This window comes from Pangasianodon hypophthalmus, chromosome 7, assembly GCF_027358585.1.
Source record: "Pangasianodon hypophthalmus isolate fPanHyp1 chromosome 7, fPanHyp1.pri, whole genome shotgun sequence".
In the NCBI taxonomy this organism is placed as follows: Eukaryota; Metazoa; Chordata; class Actinopteri; order Siluriformes; family Pangasiidae; genus Pangasianodon; species Pangasianodon hypophthalmus.
Window position 1 is genome coordinate 28660475 of NC_069716.1, and position 22202 is coordinate 28682676.

Sequence of the window (22202 nt, forward strand, 5' to 3'; positions counted from 1 at the left end):
CGTGGACGATGTACAGAACCATTTCTATTGTAAGATATATTGCAAAGAGGGAAGGAAAAGGGGATTGTGGCGCGGATAATGTCCATGCCTGAGAAAAAGGTGTGAAATACCTGAATTTTTTGGCACGTTCTAGGTCTTTTTGTGGTTTTTGAGATGTAGTTAGGCTGGAAACGTTTCTGAAACCTGGCAACCCTGATTATCCTTGAGCACAATTGAACAAAGGCGCTGAAATCGAGGTGCCAGAGTAGCCAGTAAGTCAGGTGTGATAAAGTCTCCACTCCTTTTTGTTTGAGGCTGTGTCGTTATTAATGTCGTCCTGCAGCACCAGTGTCTGCTGCTGAAATACTGATATGAATATTAGGAGCATTAAACTATTACAGATATGGATAGAGTCATTCCATCACACCAGCTCACTACTAAAGCGATACATCCCAAGCATGTGTGTATGAGCGTATATCGCACAATCTTGCATAATGACTTATTCACTTATTATACGTTGTACTTGTGTACAACAAGCAAATCTTGCTGTTTGTGTACCTTCAGTGAGCAATAAAGACAGAAGGCTTAACTCCTGTGCTTGTGTTATATACAGAAGGAAAACAGAACTTCCTTCATTCATTAGTCCAGCAGTAAAGCCTATGTAAAACAGCTCGTGCGTTAGCGGCTTGCGGCCTGATTATGCCTCTGCTCGTGCTGATGGCCGTGATGGATGCGCAGCCCTGGCTCCAGCCTGCAACAATCGCATCGCGCACATTCAATGGAGCCCATTAGCTGTGGATTAGTGGGACAATTGGGAGGACTGGGGAGCCGAGATGACCACCCGAGGAGTGCGTGACTCAGCTCGGCTCACCAGGTGGTCTGACCGTGTGCGTGGACGTTTCCCCGGCTCGCGAGTCCACGTTTTCTCCCCCCAGCTCGCTCTCGCTCTACATTACTGGGAAAAAGTCATTACGGCGGCAATTATGTTCAAGAAGATGTACCTGCTCCTCTCGACTCGGCAAACTCACAAACATCCACAAATTGCTTTTTGCTTTGGTCGAGCAATTTGTGCACCTGTGTGTGTGTGTGTGTGTGTCCACGTGTATGGGGTCAAGGAGGCCTAATTTCTCCGTACAGAGCTTGGCATGGTGGATACATGCCATTATTTTCTTTAGGGAACGTCCACTCAGCTGGTCAGCATGCTTCTGCTAATTGGTCATAATTAAAGGCTTATAAGCAGCACAGAGTGTACAGAAAGTGAAAGATAGAAAGAGAGAGAGAGAGAGTGAGGGAGAGAGAGAGAAAGATAGAGACAGAGAGAGAGAGAGAGAGAAATGGACAAAAGAGGAGTTGGATAGGGAGGATGGAGAGGAAGAAGATGCAAAAAGGAGAAGAGAAGAAAGGTAGAGGAGGAAGGAGATAGAGGAGAGAAGGAGAGGAGGATGAAAATAAACGCGATAAATGAGAACACCTGGCACTTACTCCTCCACTCAAATCCACAAGAATTTTCATCAAACGTCCCCAACATTTCCATACAGCAGAGAGAGAGAGAGAGAGAGAGAGAGAGAGGCAGAAAGAAAGAGAAAGCATGACAGAGAGTGACCAAAGAGATAGATAAATAAAAGTTAAAAGAAAAAAGACGGTTACAGAAGGGTTGTGAGAGAGACAGAAATACTGGATACCAGAAAAAGAAGGGAAATTGAGAGAGAGAGGGAAAGAGAGACAGAGAGAGAGAGAGAGAGAGAGAGAGAGGGACAGAAAAAAACAAGATAAGGGAAACTGAGACAGCTGTAGAAAGAAAGAAAGAAAATGAGAGAGAAATGGTGAGAAAGAGAATAATCACCTGCCTTCTCATCCCTCCACCCCAGTAATCCCCCCACAATGAGTCTGTGCATCAAACACACACACAATAATACTGACAGGGTGGGGTTGAAGTGTGTGGTTGAGGGGCACTGTCTATATTAATAAACAATCAGGACAGGTCTATGATGTTACCCCATAACCTCGTACTCCCACCTAGCCCTCAGTAATCCCCTCCTCAGACCCCAGTACCCCTTTATCCCCTCCTCAGACCCCAGTACCCCTTTATCCCCTCCTCAGACCCCAGTACCCCTTTATCCCCTCCTCAGACCCCAGTACCCCTTTATCCCCTCCTCAGACCCCAGTACCCCCTTATCCCCTCCTCTGATCTTAGTACCCCCTTTGTCCCCTCCTCAGACCCCAGTACCCCCTTATCCCCTCCTCAGACCTAACTAACCCCTTTATCCCCTCCTCAGACCTAACTAACCCCTTTATCCCCTCCTCAGACCTTACTAACACCTTTATCCCCTCCTCAGACTTTAGTAATCCACCCTAATCCCCTCCTCTGACCCCAGTACCCCAATCCCCTCCTCAGACCCCAGTACCCCCCTAATCCCCTCCTCAGACCCCAGTACCCCCCTAATCCCCTCCTCAGACCTTAGTAACCCCTTTATCCCTTCCTCAGACCCCAGTACCCCCCTAATCCCCTCCTCTGACCCCAGTACCCCACCCCCAACACCATGACACCCCTGCTGTCACATCTCAGATAGAGGAAGTAAAGTGAGGGTGAATGTGTGCCTGGTGCAGTGCTGCCCCTCTGTGACTGTTTCTAAAAGTACACAAAAATGTAAAATAAAATAAGGCCACTGAAAGGGTCCATTTCTTTCTTTCTTTCTCTATAAGAAGCTAAATGAGTCCTTAGATTTAAGAATTTTACTGTCATACACAATTTTTTTTTACAGTGAAATTCTTATTTTGCTGGAGAAGAAAATAAAAGCTAAATAATAAATAAAATAATGACAATGTTAAAAAAAAGGAAAAAAGAAATAGGAATGGATCATGGATCATGGAAAATGAGAGCTACAGAGAGAGAGAGAGTGCAGAGAAAATAGAAAGAAAGAAAGAAAGAAAGAAAGAAAGAAAGAAAGAAAGAACTGTCTAGTCATCCCTCTATCACAACAGGTTTTAGTGTCCTTTTGTCCATGTTTATAGATAACTGTGTGTCATACAGTGTCAGAAATGACATCAACGAGAAAGAAAGAAAGAAAGAAAGAAAGAAAGAAAGACATGGTGTAATATCTGAGTAGAGAAAAGGGTGTTTTAGTCTTTCATGTTAAAGAGTGAAGTCACAGGAGACACACAGCATCCACTCTGCTGCTCCACTGACCGCTGAACAGCAGTAAGTTCCTGTCAAGTCCAATTAACTCGGCCATCGTTTATTCCTAACGAGTCGGATTATAGAGTCGGAGTTGTGAGAGAGCGTCTCTGAGGAAAAGCGACTCGGAGATCATATCACATCCAATAAACACACACACACACACACACACACACACATACATACACAGCTCAGCTTTATAGCTTTATTCCTCCTTTTCTTTTTCTTTTTGGAAGGCGAGTGATGATGATGTGAAATCAGATTGTGTGTGTGATGTTTTTATAAACTACTACACCACAGCGCTGCTGAGCTCTGGATTCTGACAGACAGATAGACAAATGAACAGACAGACAGACAGACAGACAGACAGATAGATGGAGAGATAGACAGATGAATCCACAGACAGATGGTGAATGCAGGATATATTACACACTGAGAGCAAAGTGTCAGTGTATTTAATATACTGATCTCCAGGTTAATAAACTGGTAACTTGTGTGTGTGTGTGTGGGTGGGTGGGTGTGTGTGTGTGTGTGTGTGTGTGTGTGTGTGAGTGTGTGTGTGTGGGTGTGTACAGTGTATTAATGTTTCTTCTCTGACTGCAGTGTTATAATCTCTTCATGGCCACGTGGTGGCACTGTGCAGCTGTGTAACAACACACTTCTCACTCTGCTGTGGATTTTACACACACACACACACACACACACACACACACACATGCAGAGGGAGAGAGAAAGAGAGAGAGATGTGATCATCATGCCTCAGTTTCATAACACTCACACACACCAAAACTACTGACATTTCAACAGACTGTACCACAACACTGTTTATGGCTCACTTGCTGTAATGTTACTACACACACACACACACACAGAGAGAGAGAGAGAGAGAGAGAGAGAGAGAGAAACCATTTAATTACTGAAATATGTTTGGATGAGTCTGAAGTGACATTTTAAAATGGAATGCAAGTTTATTTTCCCGAAATCATCTCTAATTAACAAATTCAGACATGTACCATATCACCATCCACCCACTCACCTATTCATTCATCTGTCCATCCATCCTTCTATCTACTCACCTATCCACCCATCTATCCGTTCATCCATCCACCCACCCACCTATCCATTCATCTGTCCATCCATCCGTCCATCCATCCATTCATCTATCTATTCATCTGTCCATCCATCCGTCCATCCATCCATCCATCTATCCATTCATCCGTCCATCCATCCATCTATCTACTCACCTATCCACCCATCTATCCATTCATTCATCCATCCATCCATGGAGTGAATGTGTGAAAAAAAAACAGCATAAGAAAAGAGCAGAAAGGAGACAGAGGGAGTGAGAGAACAAAAAGAAGAGAGAAATATAGAGAGGAAAAGAAAAGGGAGGTGAGTTGTTATCCGTCCATCCATTTTCTGTGCTGCTCATCCAACACAGGATCACGGGGAGCCTGGAGCTTACCCCAGGGGAGCCGGGACACCCTCGACGGGGTGCCAACCCATCGCAAAGCACAATCGCACACACACACACACACACACACACACACACACACACACACTCACACACACTACGGACAATTTGGAAATGACAGTCAGCCTACAGTGCATGTCTTTGGACTGGACGAGGAAACCCCTGAAGCACAGGGACAACACTGCGCTCACAGGGAGGAGGTGGGAATCAAACCCCAAACCCCGGAGGTGTGAGGCAACAGTGCTAACCACGAATATTATTATTATTATTATTGTTATTAATATTATTATTATTATTATTATTAGTAGTAGTAGTAATAAAATAATAGCATGTGCTGGATCAAGTGCTATTCTATAATCTGCTGAATACTGAGTGTGGAAGCCTTCAGTCCATATTTTCTATCCTGGTCTTAAAGGCGAGAGTTTGTGTTTAAAGGCGATGATGTAGATGATATTGAAAATAATAATAAGCACAGAAAAGTGATGTAAGGATACAAGGAAGCTTTTCCGTATAAATATGAGTGAATTTTTGGACGCCAACAGAATCCGGCGGTGTCAATACGGAAATAATTGCTTCGCTATACTCATTTATGAAAACAATAATCCATATAATTATTTACAGTATACTGTCTATATATTGTCAATATTCCAATATATGGTAATAGATTTCATTTTTTGGCATAATGGTTTAATGTAAAGAAGGAAAGAGAGTGATGGATGGATAGGGAAGATGACAGCCAGAGATAATGAAAGAAAAGATAGCCGGTGTGTAACATTACTAACCCGTCAATGCTCTTCCTGTCAGAGTTTCAGCTCAGTGTGTTTTTGGCTCGTGTGAATTTTAGTCAGCCGTGTAGTTTGCTAGAGACATGCTGTGGGTAGAAAGGAAAAGATGGAGAGAAACAGAGTGAGAGAGAGAGAGAGAGAGAGAGAGAGAGAGTCACCCAGCGGAACAACAAGAGATGTGGTAATGGTGGTGGAGGATGCCCGGGGGTCGCTGGAGATCAGGTCACAGCAGATGAAATATGCTGATTGAGCTTTTTAACAGTCGCTGGCAGCGAGACACCGTCCCTGTGACTTTCATCCCCACACTTTCACTCGGCAGGATGACATTTAAAATATGGAATGTCATGTATCCCTGGTTGTGTTGGTTTTTCTGAGACACATTGTTTTTTTCCGAAATGCTTTAAAACACCATCTATTCGGGCTGGAAAGCATCGGGTCACGTCCGAATCAAATATTTGTTTAGAAGTCAGCATACATCTGTCCTTCTCTGTCCTTTATATTTTACATTAAAGCACTTGTTCTGATTCGTTTCTATAGTAACAGCTCACTCACAGCGACTTGTACAGCGGACGCTCCACATAAACATTAAAATATAGTCAGTGATACGGTGAAGTCTTCTGTTTTAACATTTATGGAAGGAGTCTCCAGTGTCAGCCCTTTGTAACAGTCAGAGGTAAAGCTGTAACTTTAAGTTTTCTGACAGAGGAGTTTACATTTCTTTGTGGTTTCTCGCTTGCATAACAAGCTGCGTTTTATTTTTTACTAAAGAGAGAGAAATAAGAGAGGCTGATGAGGGAACGACTGTTTACAGCTGCAATAGCATAAGTGATAAAAGGAACTACCTTGTTTCATGGCCAATGCTAGCAAGTTTTATCAGTATGTGTAGATAATTTTAGCTTTCCCAACTAGCTAGCTGGGGCTGTGTGGCTATCTAGCCAGAACCTAGAAACCCATCCCAGCTCGGTTCTGTCTTAATCAACCATCATTTGTACTGAAACTGAAACAACTAGGTAAAGTTTTTGTGAATCCACAGCTAAATGAACTTACTAACTAACATGCAGGTGTATAGAGATGAGAACAATCTAGGCAACTGTTATAACTAATTGCTAATACAAACCTCTTGATCTTATTTGAAATATGTTTAGCAAACTTCAGTATGCTGAAAATAAGCTATTTAGCAAACACGTTCATTGGAGTAACAGGAACGTGAGGGATGGTTTATTTCATCTGCTCAGATAATGAATCTGATTCATCACTATGAGGTAATTTGAATCTGAATCACATGATAGGTTCCATTGCAAAAGCTTGAATTTGCTCCTGATGGATTTTGTTGTCCATATCCATTATGATGATGTCTAAATAAAGCAGAAGATTGTGAAGGTTTATTTTTGTCTGTAAGGATTATCACACCTCTGAAGAGCTGCCACCTCTCTGCCTGTATGTTGAAGGCATTCTAGTGAAAGTGATCGTCTCTGTCTGAAAGGGGAAATATTACAACAGGTAATGTCTTCCCCAGACGCCAGGCGCTCAGCCGCGCATCTGTTGAGGCGACGTTATGTTCGTTTGGATTCCGAGCTTGTGTCATCTCGTCTCAAAAGCAATGTCGTGCTGTTTCCAACGGGAGTGTGAGCTTTAGAAGAGTCAAGCAGGATGCAGTGACGCTGGCTTTCTTTTACTCTTTCCCTAAGGATAATAATAATAATAATAAAAAACACCTGCTTGAAGCTGTTAGACACAGCTCAGGAACAATAAAACGCATCATATGTACAAAGAAACACACTAGTGGTGGGAATTGTGACTCTTCTGAGAGAGTCAGAGCCGACAATAAGAGCCGATAATAAGAGCCGAATCTTTCAGTATACAAATGGCTCCAAAACTACAAGGAACATTTCCCACGTAAATATTAACACAATATATTGAGTTACGTATGATACGAGGAACTTTCCTCTTGTAAATATCAACACAACTTTTGGATTTAAGTCCCAGACTGTAAACAGGAAGAACTTTCCTCGTGTATATATTAACATATCTTTTGGACCTAAGTCGCTGCCTCTGATTACGAGGAACTTTCCTCATGTAAATATTAACGTAACATTTGTTCTTAATTCAGCAACTGAATACGAGAAACTTTCCTCATGAAACTATTAACGTAACTTTTATACTTAATTCGGTAACTCTGAATATGAGGAACTTTCCTCATGTAAATAATAACGTAACTTTTGTTCTTAATTTGGCGACTCTGAATACGAGGAACTTTCCTCATGTAAATATTAACATAACTTTTGTTCTTAATTCAGCAACTCTTATTATGAGGAATTTTCTTCATGTAAATATTAACGTAACTTTTTGACTTAAGACACCAACCTTTAATACGGGGATCTTTCTCCACGTAAATATTACGATAGCTTTTGGACTTAAATCACTGGCTCAGAATGCAAGGAACTTTTCTCGTACAAATATTAACTTAACTTTTATACTTAAATCACCGACTGTGAATATGAGGAACTTTTATTATGTAAATATTAATGTAACTTTTGTACTTGTCAACTCTGAATACGAAGCTCTTTCCACGTGTAAATATTAACATAATTTTTGGTCTTAATTTGGCGACTCTGAACACAATGAACTTTCCCTACTTAAATATTAATGTAACGTTTGGACTTAAGTTGTCGACACGGTATACGGCCCAATACTCTACATCCAGCATTGTGAGGATATCCGTTGTTAAGTAAAAGTGCTATTTTTAAAGAAAATTTATCGTTATTATCGTAACCAAGCCCGTCTAGCTAACTCTGTGATGTTTGTATAAAGAACAGAGCCCAAGCCAGATTTTATCCAGTGAGGAACACATCAGCTTGTGTTATGAAAGTGTATGATGATTCTCATGACGCACTGTCGTATGTAGCTACTTCCTCGGCTACGGTTTTTTTTAATATACTTGTCAATTGAATCACCATCCCACTTGTACGTACTCACACATGTGAAAGCATAAACATTTTATTTTCTCTGGAGTGAAGCGTGACAATGAGAATGCAGACCCGAGAGGATTTGACAGTAATTCTCAACACGCTGTGTGTGTGTGTGTGTGTGTGTGTGTAAAGATGGATCTCACTCGTGGGATTTGAAATGGAATCCACAGATACATGGTGATGAGTGTTTGTCGGCATCACAACACCTTTTCTTCCCGCTGGAGCGATTTTGGGATATTAATATGAGCGTACCTGTGACATGAATTATTTATTTTTAAGCGCTATGCTGTGTTTTCCAGAGTGACAGATTTGCTGTGTTTGCTAAAAAACACCAAAATAGTGCTTTGTGCTTGACGGAGGAAGGTTCATGTGTACAGTCATTAATCCTCAGGAAAAAAAAATAAAAGCATGAAAGCAAACCAACTGCAGAAACAAACTTCACTTATTGCAGTTAACCCTGCTGCCCCGGCCGTGTGTTTATATTCTACACCAATACAACTCTACACGCCTGCACAGAATGTAGAAACCGTATGGGTGAGCTGGTAGTTCCTCTCAGGGAACCCTTAAAGGCTCTATGGAGAACCCTTCACCAGAGTGTTTCCCAGAGTGTGTTACCAGAAAAGAACATTTAAGGGTTCAAGGCTTCTAAAAACGAGTTTGACTCGTTTTATGGTTCTAAATAAAACCTTTGAAGAACCCCTTTTCTAAGAGGGGTTTCTTTTCTTATTAACTGGGTAAATGTGCAGTACAAACCCCAAATTATTGTTTTTTTTTCTTCCTAATTCCTAGAACCTACCAGGCGCTTGGTACGCTCTAAGAAAAATGGTTCTTCAAAGGTTCTTTAAAGGTGCATTGGATAAATAGGTTTCCTCAAATGACAGAAAGTGTTTTCCTGTCAGAAAGGCCTCCAAGTAGAACCCTTAATTAACTAATAAACCCCTAAAGAACCCTTGTAGAACCTTCTTTTCTAAGAGCGTATAAAATCCTCACAATAAGTGGTGATTATTTTCTTCTTAATACCTTGAACCTGTCATGCTCCTGCTACATTCTTTGAAGAAATGGTTCGTCAAATGGTTCTTTAAGGGCTCATTTGATAATTAAGTTTAATTAGTTTCCTAAAAGGGCACAAAGTATTTTCCTATCAGAGGGAGGTCCAAGTAGAACTCTTGTTATAAAGCTAAAAACTTTTAAATATCCGCAGAACCCTTGAAGAACCCTTGAAGAACCCTTTTTCCTAAGAGTGTATGGATTAGTGTGTGGTACAGACTCTAAATCATTGCTCATTATTGTGTATTTAGTACCTAGAACCTGTTAGAAGTTTAACCTTTAGCTCTTGGTACTTGGTAGACGCTTAGAAAAATGGGTTCTTCAAGAGTTCCTTGGCTTCTTTCATTGGGAGGTTCTTAGCCTCCTCAAAGTCTCCTTTGTGGCCAGGAGACACCCTGTTGTGGAGATATACATGGAATCTTTAAGGCTTCCCTGAGAGGAACAACTGAAGAACCCTTAAGAAAGCAGTATTTGTTGTGATGAAGGAAATGTAGATGACAAATAACATCAGCTTTTTTGCTTCAGATTCTTAAAAAAAATTTTCACAGATTTCACAGAACCTGCGCTCAGCACGTAAAGTGTCAGGCTGCAATTTTTTTTTTTAATTTCACATTTCAGTAAAAAAATTAAAAATGGGTTATTTTGACCCAGACTGCACCTGAGGTTAAACTCCGATTGTTAAATCCTTTATGAAGCGCAGATTATTCGCTCTCTGAGCCTCCCACGTGCCCTGGCCTTTAAATTATTCATTACAGGCCAGAGAGGGAATTTCTTCTGGCTAATCCCCAGTTTTTCTGTTTTTACCGTTCTACATGTTTTTTGTTTTTACATGTTTTCATGTGTAACTTGGTTTAATTTATGATTCTATAGTCCTACATTACTATGATTTTTCTCATAATTACTCCAGTTTTATTATTTCAGAGATAATAACATATTATTCTTATCCTTTAGGAGAAAATTATAAGCCTGGTGTGATGGCTGAGGTTATTATTATTATTTCAGTGCTGGAACAGAGAAGGCTGTAATCTGCTCCATCTACATCAAACTCTGAGTTGAAAACCAAAACAGAAATATAAATCGTGAATAAAAAAAGAAATTGTAAATGGAAATATAAATCTAAATCATTAATAAAAAGAACTAACTTGTAAATCAAAATATAGTTCATAAATCAAGATATAAATCTAAATCATAAATTTAAAAAAAATCTAAATTGTAAATCAAAATAAAAATGTAAATCATACATCAAGATGTAATTCATAAATCAATTTATAAATATAAATCTTAAATCAAGGTATAAATCCAAACTGTAAATCAAGTAATAAATCTAAATTGTAAATTAAAAAAAATCTGTATTATAAATCAAAATCATAAATCAAACTAGAAATCTAAATCATAAATCAAGATATAAATCTAAATTAAAATTGCCATCAATCAATCATCTATCAAAATACTTTTTCTTTTCCTATTTTTTTTTAATTGATTGCCCTTTTTCTATTGGCTGATCAGTATTAGGGTGTGGCCTGACTTGGCCAACATGGTGGGTGGGAAAATAAAAAGGGGAGGAGTCAGTTTTTGGAGGGAAAAAGAACAATAGATAGTTTTTTTAGTGGCTAAAAAAGTTGCCAAGGAAAAGAGGAAAAAAAATTAGACTGCTGTTGTTAAGTAGCTCTTTTTTCTCTTTTAATAAAGTAATTTAAGGCTAAAAATCTTTGGAAATTGCACAACAGATGAAGAAGGTCTGTGGATCACTGGATCCCCTGCGATCTACTGGAACTGTATTCGGAAGCGAATCTTCTGATCAGGTAAATTGAATCATTTTTGCATTTTTTTCTCTCTTTTTTAGACATTTTGTTGAGAACTTTTTGTGAGAAGATTGAAATTCTGTCCTTTTTTTTTTTTAGTTTGTTTTTGTTTAGTCTGAGAGCTGCATTTCCCCCCCCATAAAAAACCCTGGGACTTTGTTAGAGGAATTATGTAAAACTAGTAAATCTTTCCATTTAGTGCAGACTTTCACTTACTTTATTTGTGTATCTTTATTTGTATGTGCTGAATGTATTACATGTCTTTTGTTGTTTAGAGTTCGACCTTCAGTTTGTGTATACACTGATTCTTCATAAATATTTGAAGCTTTATAATCTAAATGAAAGGGTTAAGTCTGATACAGAACATGCCATAAGTAAATACACCAAACTGCACAATCGCATTTAACATTAAAACATTAATAACATTAATGTGAAACAGAAAGAGCTAAGGTGATATTTAGCTTTTGTAACCTACAGTATAGATTACTTTATTTTTATTAGAAAGGGTAAAATGATAAAAATCTGAAATCATATAAATATAAACCTGAAAGACCCCAAATTTTTGGGGAGAAGAATAAAATAAATAAACCAATAAATAAATTCATATTATATGCAATGATTGGCTTATTTTGATTTTTTTTTTTTAAAGAACAGATATTCCATGTCCAGCTGTTGCGAAGTCTTGCCTGTATTCTATATATATATATATATATATATATATATACACACACACACACACACACACACATAAATATATATATATATATATATATGTGTGTGTGTGTATATAATACAGGCAAGACTTCGCAACAGCTGGACATGGAAACAATCACATATATAATGTATTTAACATACTGTATGTATTCCAATATGTATGTGTTTGCATACACTAATGTCCACTTTATTAGGAACACCTCTATCCCTGTGCATTCATCCAAATGCAATTATCCAATCAGCCAATCATGTGGCAGCAGCGCAGTGCATAAAATCATACAGATACAGGTCAAGAGCTTCAGTTAATGGTCAAATCAAACATCAGAATGGAGGAAAGTGATCACAGTGACTTTTATATAATAACTACTTTGTACAACCGTGGTGAACAGAAAAGCATCTCGCAACACGTTGATCCTTGAGGCAGATGTGTTCTGCTCCTGTAAGACTAGAACAGGAATCTGAGGCTACAGCGAGCTCAGACTCTAGTTTAAGATGTGAACACTTTCTATGTTTGTTTGTAGCTTGCTAACGTTGACTAGCTATAACACTACATACTGCAGTATTTTTAAAGTTTACAGTTTGCTCTGCAATAGGAAATGTCCAGATTACAGCCCCTAGTGGAGCTCATAATGGAGAGAATACCCATAATGCATTGCTGTGCTGTTTGATGAGTTAGTAAGGTTTGTGGTTTGAAGAAGTTAGACATCCTTGAAAGTCAACAAGTGTTAGCGCATTAGCATTGACGTGCGTCTCCTCACCGGCCTTTGATTCGGGTGTCTTCATTGTCTCCGTGACAGTGAGCCTCAGATCCTCCGTGTGTGTAAATAAGATCTGAATAAAAAGAAGTCGCCCTTCAAAGCAAGCTGTCGACATCGAAGTCCGCCTCTGCGCTTTTGATCGTTCTTCACTGCGGTTCTTCCAATTCTCCGACCCGTCCATCTGGCGACAGATGTCCCCGTCTGGACGTCGTGAACTCTGTAACACACACGTCGACATGTGTGTGGATCTCGGCTCGCTCTCGTGTGACGGTCAGGAAGATGAAACAGGCTCAAAGGTCACGACTTTCTAGACTTCCTGCAGGTAGAGAGTGACATTTTGAAATCCAGGAGATTGTGTGTGTGTGTGTGTGTGTGTGTGTGTGTGTGTGTGTGTGTGTGTGTGTGTGTGTGTGTGTGTGTAAAAAGAGGTAATTTACTGTAAAATACCGCCACATTCTCTGAGCCTGTATGTTATTATATACCACAGACACACACTCATATTGGAGCCGTTCATTCATAATTCATTTAGCTGTTATTGCTCTGTATAGCAATTATCTCCTCTGTGTGTGTGTGTGTGTGTGTGTGTGTGTGTGTGTGTGTATTGGTGCACTGTGTTCTATATAAAATATTTTTTTATTAAAAAAGGCAAAGAACACATTGGCTATGGATTGTTAAACACATATGTATGTCGTATATGTTGTATGTACTTATTACATTGCTGACTCCAGAATTATTGGCACCCTTCATCAAAATGAGCAAAAATGTATATATTCTGTATAAAGTAATAGAATATGCAGTAAATATTTTTTGGTATGCTCTCGGGTTAAATGTGGAAGATCGCTGACAAGTACGGGTTTACACCGGCGGTTCCACAAGAGGGCGCCAGAGGTACCGCAGAAACGTCTCATAAGTTGTATTTCTAATTCAGATTTTTCGATTTTTTTTCTTTTTGGTTCAGCAGTATTGTTTGACTCATGATGACAATGTGATGTGAACTGTGAAATTAAAATTCATCCGTTCTGTGGATTGCATAAATATGTATGCTTAAGTATACTTAATAAAAAAAAAAAAAAAAAAAAAAAAAAATCTGAAGGTCAAAGCAGGTTCATTTTTTTTCAGATTTGAACCATGATACAAATCGTACCCAGAAAACGAGGACTGAACCGAACCATGAAAGGGGTGAACTGTTACACCTCTAGTAGACATTATTAAACACTTTTATTATTAAATATGTGCCAACCAATCACAATTCACAGCTGTCCTGCGCCTAATTAACAAGCTGTGAAGTCACAACAGCGCGGCGTGAACGGTGCAGAGAAAGCTTCCGGTAAGACAATGCCTTGGGTCTGACAGGTGAACGTTTGTGTTTTCTCAGTATCAAGCTGCGTTGTTTTTGTCTTATTGACTTTAGGAGAGAAAAACGAGGCTGGTGAGGGAACGACTGTTTATAGCTGCTATGATGGAAGTGAGAACAGAAACTGTACATGGATAAAACTTACAAGATGTCATCCTTTAATAAAAATACAAATAATTTTCCTCACTGGCAAGTTGCTGTAGCAGGACAAGATGCTGTTGGAGGAAAATAATCAGCTTGTTACTGGGTGTAACGGTGACAGCTTCATTACATCACCCTGTCGTTGATTGTTTTACTGTAACAGCATGACATAGTGAGATTCATTGTGTAAGGTATGTGCTGCAGTCCTAATGGCTGGAAAGGAATACACAAGGAATAACATCAGGAACAAGGAATTACACTATGTCACTTTCTCCGGGACATGTGACTCATTTTCCAGTGTTTTACATGACTAGAAATCTAAAAAAACTGACAGCGAGAGAGAGACAGCGAGAGAGAGACAGCGAGAGAGAGACAGCGAGAGAGAGACAGCGAGAGAGAGACAGCGAGAGAGAGAGACACACAGAATAATAAGAGTGTAGAGATAAAAGCCTCTGTGCTTTGAAAAGAGCCGAATGAGACAGACACGTATTTATAAAGTAATTAGAAAATTGCCACTAAATGAACAACGCAAAATGCAGTGACGCGCATTAAGAAAATTCTTCTGCTCACGATCTCATCTCCAGCTTCCTGAATCCTAAACATCACGGTTTCTTGTGTTTGTTTCAGAGTTACACAAACTCTGCTGTCGAGACTCACTCCTCATAGCAGCTGTGTGTGTATTTCTGGATCAGCTGCCTGAGTAACCTCGTTTTTAAAGTTCCCCGTCTCATTGAGCAGCATCTGAACCTCAGGATACGCCTCAATAATCAGACATCCTACACTCAGTAATTATCAGCAAACACCATAACATTAACATGCTAATCGTGTTAATAAACTGGCAAGTATATCTGGATATTCCATAATGAGTGCAGGAATAACTTCATCACTTTTAGAAGAGCATAAATAGGAGAACGTCAGCAGAACGTGGACTTTTTCGATTCTTAGCTAGCCTTTGACTTTTGTACACTACAGCTTTATAGTATTGCTGCGTATTCTTATCTCTGTCAGCCTTTAAACTGTGTGTACGACAAAAGTACGCTAGGGCTGTTAGCCATTGATTTTTCCACTTCGTGCTAGTTTTATACTTTGCTGATTTGTTGTTTTGTTTACTACAATTTTATGCTAGTTTTGTACTTTGTCAATTTTAAGCTTTATGCTAGCTTTTGTTCTCTATCAAATTTCAGTTTTATGCTAGCCGTTGATTTAGTATATTACAGTTATATGCTAGCTTTGTAATCCACCGATTTTCAGCTTTGCGCTACTTTTTGTGCTACTAGCTTTATGCTAGTTTTTTATTTTGTAGATTTAGTGTTTTATGCTAGCCATTGAACTTCGTATACATCTTTATGCTAGTTTTGTACGTTATCACTGCTAGCTTTTGATCTTTATTATAGCTTTTATTATCTGTAAATTTTCAGTTTTGTTCTAGTTTTGTACTTTTGTCATGTTTCAGTTTTGTTAGCCAATGAACTTTGAATACAACGGCTTTATGCTAGTTTTTTACTTTGTCAGAATGCAGTTATATGCCAGCCTTGTAACTTTATGCTAGCTTCAGATATGTGTGTGTATATAGACTACATGCTCACCTGTACTGACACATTTTCGCCCTGTATAAGTTTTGTATCATTTCATATTGCTCTAAATGTCAGACATACAAGTAGAAGACTCTCTTGGAAGCTAAGAACCCTTAAATATTCAATTAACCCTTGAAGAACCTTTAGTTTTGTAAGATATTATCATGCGATGTAAATAAAATTGCAAATCTCGTGTTTCCTTTTCTGAACTGGCTTTCTCATTCTAGAGGATTTAACTTGAAATAGTTTCTTGAAGTTTATGACAAAAATATGAAAACTTTAGCCTGGCAGTGTGTATGTAAATACAAAGTCAGAAAAAGCAATAAAAAAAATCTGTTACTACATGTTGAAAAAATACTTATTTTGATACGAGCTTAAACCTGCCTTTAGAGATGAATAAAGAAATAAAGATGGTTGTGGTTTGTCGTTTTGATGCATGCTCTCTGTGCCATGTTAATTAGCATCTTCAAAGCATCGTGTGATTAAAAATAAATGTGTTACAGCCACGGCTAAGTGGAAAGTTTGTCCGTTAATTGGCCTCACTGATATGCAAATGTAAGAAGGAAAAGGCTTCAGAAACCTTTGATCATTTTTACAAACATTTCTCTAATTATACAGAATTGCCTTCTGATAAATATGATGAAGTATTTGGTGATTTACTTTCTCTTTTCTTTTGAATGTCCACACAAAGATTAGAAAAGACGTGGGGTCGGACAACAGCAGAGAAAATTAAAATGAAACCGAAAACAAAAGTACTGTTGCTGTGGATGAGATGGAACGAGGTTTTTAACCTTTTTAACACGAGTTACGCAGATCATCAATAAAATACACCAATGTGAGAATACTGAATAATAGTTTGTTTTTAGTTTTATTCTTTTTAGTTAAATAAGGAAATTGAATGTTATTGGAAATAAAGCATGCCTGCTGGAACGTATGCCTGAATCTGGATCCATCTCATGCTTGCTATCCAGTGCCTTGGATGCTAATTGTAAAACTAGCTAGCTAAATAATGGTACAATTTGTATCATTTTAATTTACACCAGTGGCGACTCATCCATAGGGACAGGTTTTGCAGAACCCCACCATTTTATATCAGCCGTTTAACAAACGTTAATCTTCATGAAGTCATCGTTCACAACTCTATACATTACCTCCATTACTTCTTTTGAATCATTAACAATTAAAAAAAAAATGTCTCTGTGTGACAGGTATAAGCCGATGTTCTGTTGATTTGCTCGCTTTTCTCGATGTTGCGTAGTTGTGTGCAAAGTGTTCACTGCCCTATTTATCTCCATAGAGTTATTATTGCACCTAGTGGTCAAACATAGGAACTGCAGCAAACAGGCGCTAATAGAGGCCCATTGGGGCAGGAATCACGCTGCCCCATGCTCGGGGAGAAGCAGCAGACAGGACAGTTAATGACAGGGTTGCCAGGTTGGGCTAGTTTAAAACATTTGTCTACGGCCACAAAGGGCTTGTTTTATAGTGAATAATTGGAACTAAATCTAATATTTTCACAAAAATGCAAAGTGTAAATGGAGACAGTGTGTCTATGATATACAGAACCATTTCTTCTGTAAGATATATCAGAGGAAAAGGAGGGTTATGGAGTAATGTCTGTATGTCAGAAAAGCATGAGAAAGAAGTATTTCATATGCTGAGAATGGCTGAGGAAAAGAATACACAGAATAAAATATGCATAGTAATAACGTTATCATGAATGTGTGTGATATTGAGGATGATTTGGCAGGAAGAGTGAGCATCAGGGCTACAGTCTTGAGGGGGAAAAAAGATGATGATGCAGATGGTGTAAATTAGCCTTAAATTAGATCCTGATGTTCTTAACATGGTAGGCTCTTGTAATTTCCCATCAGCCATTGCACCACTCATCAGCATCATAGCAATCAGTGCAGGAGTCTGATTGATTGAGTCAGCGTTTAGGAAAGTCCCGACAGGTCACTCTATCTCCTACCTGATCCAGCAGATGATCTTCCACTCAGACCTCCACCTCTACAGCTTAAAGGTTCAGTCTGGAATCTACGAGCTGCCAGTTTCTCGCACACCTGCCAGCAACGACGACATCTCCCCTCTCCAGAGACCAAAATAGACGATGCTGTTTCATGTCAGGAGCCCAGGAGTGTCATCCTCCTGCTTCAAACACATCTGCAGCGCAACATCTTGCAGGAAGGAGCCGAAAGCGGGACGCGTCGTCACGCAGCAGTTGCAAAGAGGGGACTATTTTTGTCGGACCGAGACTCGAGCTTAGCTAGCCGACCAGCCAGCGATGTGAAAACAGACGTCTGAATTATACCACGCAGAATTAGCACACAGCAATGAAGACTTTTAGAAAAGACTTGAAGACTGTTAATATGCAGAAACGCTGATCGTCTCAGATATTTAGAGTTGTCCGTGTATTTTCTCTTCAGGGCAGTGACACGATTTTCAATAACGTTTTTAAATCATATGTTTACACATCAAATAAACTCATGAATAAATTTGCTGAGATCTTGTTTTATAGAAAATAATCTTAATTAAGTCTAATAAAGTATAAGTGCGGACAGTGTGTCTACGATGTTAATGATGTCAATGTGCAATGTTTAGTTTAATAAATAAAATAGCCGTTTTTAATATAAATATATCCTCATAATACGCTTTGTTCTGTGAGAAAATATCAGTTATTAAATGATTTTTCATGCTGATGCTCGCTCTGTTTGACCCCATCACTCTTCAACATGCAGACGTGTGTGTGTGTGTGTGTGTGTGTGTGTGTGTGTGTGTGTGTGTGTGTGTGTGTGTGTGTGTGTGTGAGAGAGACAGACAGACAGACAGATGTGAAGGGCAAAATCCAAACTGGAATCTTAATCTGCCTCATCTGACCTTTAGAGCTACGATCATCTAGCGGTGTTAAAGGTGCAGTGAGTGGTTTGCATCCGTAGCATAAGATTATATTCGCAGTGTTTTTCACAAGTGTGCAGGTGTGTTCTACCCCTCAGGTTAGAGGTTCTTTAGGCAGGTGGGAATACACTCGAGAGAACACATTCGTCTGAGAGCATTTGAGCGAGGAGGTCTCGGTCTGCCACCGAGTGAACTCTATTGAAATAGCGATTCAACTCGGAATTGACTCACCTGCAGGAAGTGAATCAATCATGCTGTGTGTGTGTGTGTGTGTGTGTTCTGGAGATCTGGAGATTTTCAAATCATTTATTTATTCAGTGCAGATATTTTTTTATAAGGATATTTTCAGCCCTACACGTCCCCTCAGCTAGCGCCTACATTCAGCATTAAACCAATCTAAAGAGCGAACAAACCACAATCAGTTTTGCTCTGATCTGAACTCAACAAGCTGACCAATAGGTCTGCAAACTCCATAAACACCATCTACTTGTACCAACACACACACACACACATGCACGCACACACGCACACGCGCGCGCATGGTACCATCTCAGTGTCACTACTGTACTAAGACAAAACACAACCCAAACATGTGCTCAGTGTGGTGGTTGATGGATGGAGCAGCAGGGTGACTACAGTACAACTACAAAATGGCCGCTATGTAGGTGAAACTGATAAAATGGCAGCTTCATTAAACAACCTGGATTTATTTCTTTATTTATTTTAACAGTTTCTGTTTAAAACCTTTAACACCACAATGCTGGTAATTTCTTGATTCGGGTTTAACTGCAATATAAAATGTTTTAATCAAAGATAATACAGTAATGTGAACTCATTTTGCTACCATCATAGCAAAACTTAAAAAAAAAAAAAAATAATAAATTAAAAAAAAACCACCAGACATGCCACGCCAGCGATCACATAGAAATAAACTATACTATTAATAATTATAATAGAAGAATTAATAATAATAATAATAATAATAATAGTTTGTATTATAGATTATATGAATGCAATTCTTTAACTTAATTAGTTAATATTATTAATAATGAATTTATAAATTATACAAGAATCAATAATAACAGCAACAACAGAAGAAGAATAAAAGACTTGATCTAAAGTTCTGTCAATTTGGTGCGTTGTAGATTCTTGCTGAGGAAAAAAATATTGAGATAAAATATTAGTTATTTAACTAATTATATATTTATAACTAACATTTATACAACAACAATAATAGAGTTATTGTCTGTACTCAAACAGTAAAAAAACCCTCAGACTCATCAGAGTTTTGTTTGGAGCTCTCTCTGAAAATCATAAAACGTTAAATAAAATGTTCGATATTAAAGTTCCAGATGAAGAGTCAAGGAAACAGGTTTGAATTTCATACAGGGGATTGTCAGTCACGCTAATCTGACCTTTAATAGTAAATCTTCTGAATAACCACACACACACACACACACACACACACACACACACACACACACACACACACACACACACTACAAAGTGCAGTGCTATAATAAGTGTGAGTCAGGACTGTGTTTAAGAACGTGTTTTTGTGGATAGAAATAAATCTGAAGTGTTTCAGTTCTGGCACAGACGTGTGAAGTGAGAAATGATTTTATTATTCACGGCTAAATTGCACGTGGATTTTTTCCTCGCTGAGCGATCGAGCCGTTACTCATGACATCACGACGTTAAGGCCTAGCTAAACGATCACAGATGAATTAGACGCACCGGATCTCGTACTAGAGGAGTAAATGAATCCGTGTGATGGTGATGTCAGACTCTTTTTTGCGTTTTTATGACGTAATTAATATTTCCAAAGCGGATTTCCTTCGATAGCTGATATTGCGCGACTCATGTTCCGTCTCTCCGCAACTCTACCTCCGGCTATTCGTCCATTATTAGCACGGCTAGTAGAGATGAAACCTGTGATGTAACGCTAACAACGGCGCAGGAGTGGAAACCGAAGATAAATTATAAATGAAAAATTCACATATTCGTTATGAACATAAGCCCTGATATGATGGTTGTCATAGCAACGTGCTATCTTCCTACATCTATTCTCTTTTATCCTGCGACTAACTATGTTAAATATTTTATTGTCTTACAATGTGTTTCTGCAATTTATGTTCTTGTCACATCTTTTCTTACTAAAGTCTTAACTGTATATTTTATATTTAATGTCCAACTTTCCCTCTGTTTTTAGTGATTTTATATTTTATTTATTTGTATTTTATTTTTAGAAATTAAGATGTATATCATGTACAAAATGTTCTATGCAAATAAATTAAATTTAAATATAAGTAATACTACTACTACTACTTACTACTAATAATAAGACGTATTAGAGTCTTATTATACAACAATAAAAATAATTTGCTATATATTATTTTATAATGACTACACCATATAACTATATTACTTAATTATTGGGTCTCATTATTTCATTATATATTAATAATATTTATTAATTACACATTATTATTTTTATCATCAATATTTAACATTAATACTTTTTTATTCTAATTATCATTTTCCTTCTTCTTCATAATAATAATAATAATAATAATAATACAGTTAAGAGGAATCGCTCGGCTCTTTATCTGAATTGAAATCGTCTAAAATGTAGAAGGTATTGTAACATCTATTTCATCAGACAGCAATTCTGCATAATTAAGAGAAATGTCTGTAAAAAATGATCAAAGATTTCCGAAGCTGCTGCAGCCGTTTCCTTCTTATAATCACATGTCAGTGAGAGCAATTATTGAACAAAATTCCCACTGATCACACGTAGCCATGGGGACGCTAATTAACACGCCACACACAGCTTCCCTGAGTCTCAGATCGCAAAATTATATCCGCTCAGAAAATCCTTTTATAATTTATCTGTGCATGAAAAAACAAACTTTATACTGAATATACACACAGTAACCAAACAAAGAGGGAGTTCTATTAAACTGAACCCCAGCACTGCTGAATCCTGGATTGTGATTGGTCAGAAGGTGTTGATTAATTCTCTAGAACAGCAGCTCTGACAGTAGTGCAGGTTTATATTAATGCGCTCATCCTAATACGTTATTGTTTCTATAGCAACAGCTCATTCACAGGGACGTGTGTACAGTAAATGCTCCGCTAATAATAAACAGGTTTTCTGTAAAGAGACACTTTATGGAAGGAGTCTCCAGTGTCAGCGCTTTGTAACAGTCAGACCTAAAGCTGTAACTTTAAGTTTTCCGACATCTTCAGGACAGAGGAGTTTACGCTTCTTGCGGTTTCTTGGTAACATGACAAGCTGCGTTTTTTTTTTTTTTTTTTTAAAGAGAGAGAAAAGAGGCTGGTGAGGGAACGACTGTTTATAGCTGCTATAACGTAAGTGAGAACAGGAACTAACTTGTCTCGTGAGCATTCCGCATCATTAAATCTACCTAATGTTTTTTTTTTCCCCAACACAATCTCCTATTGTGAATGCACTGTATAAATCTACACAATCCTGCAGGTGGTTTATTATTCATACATCCGGCGGCTGTTG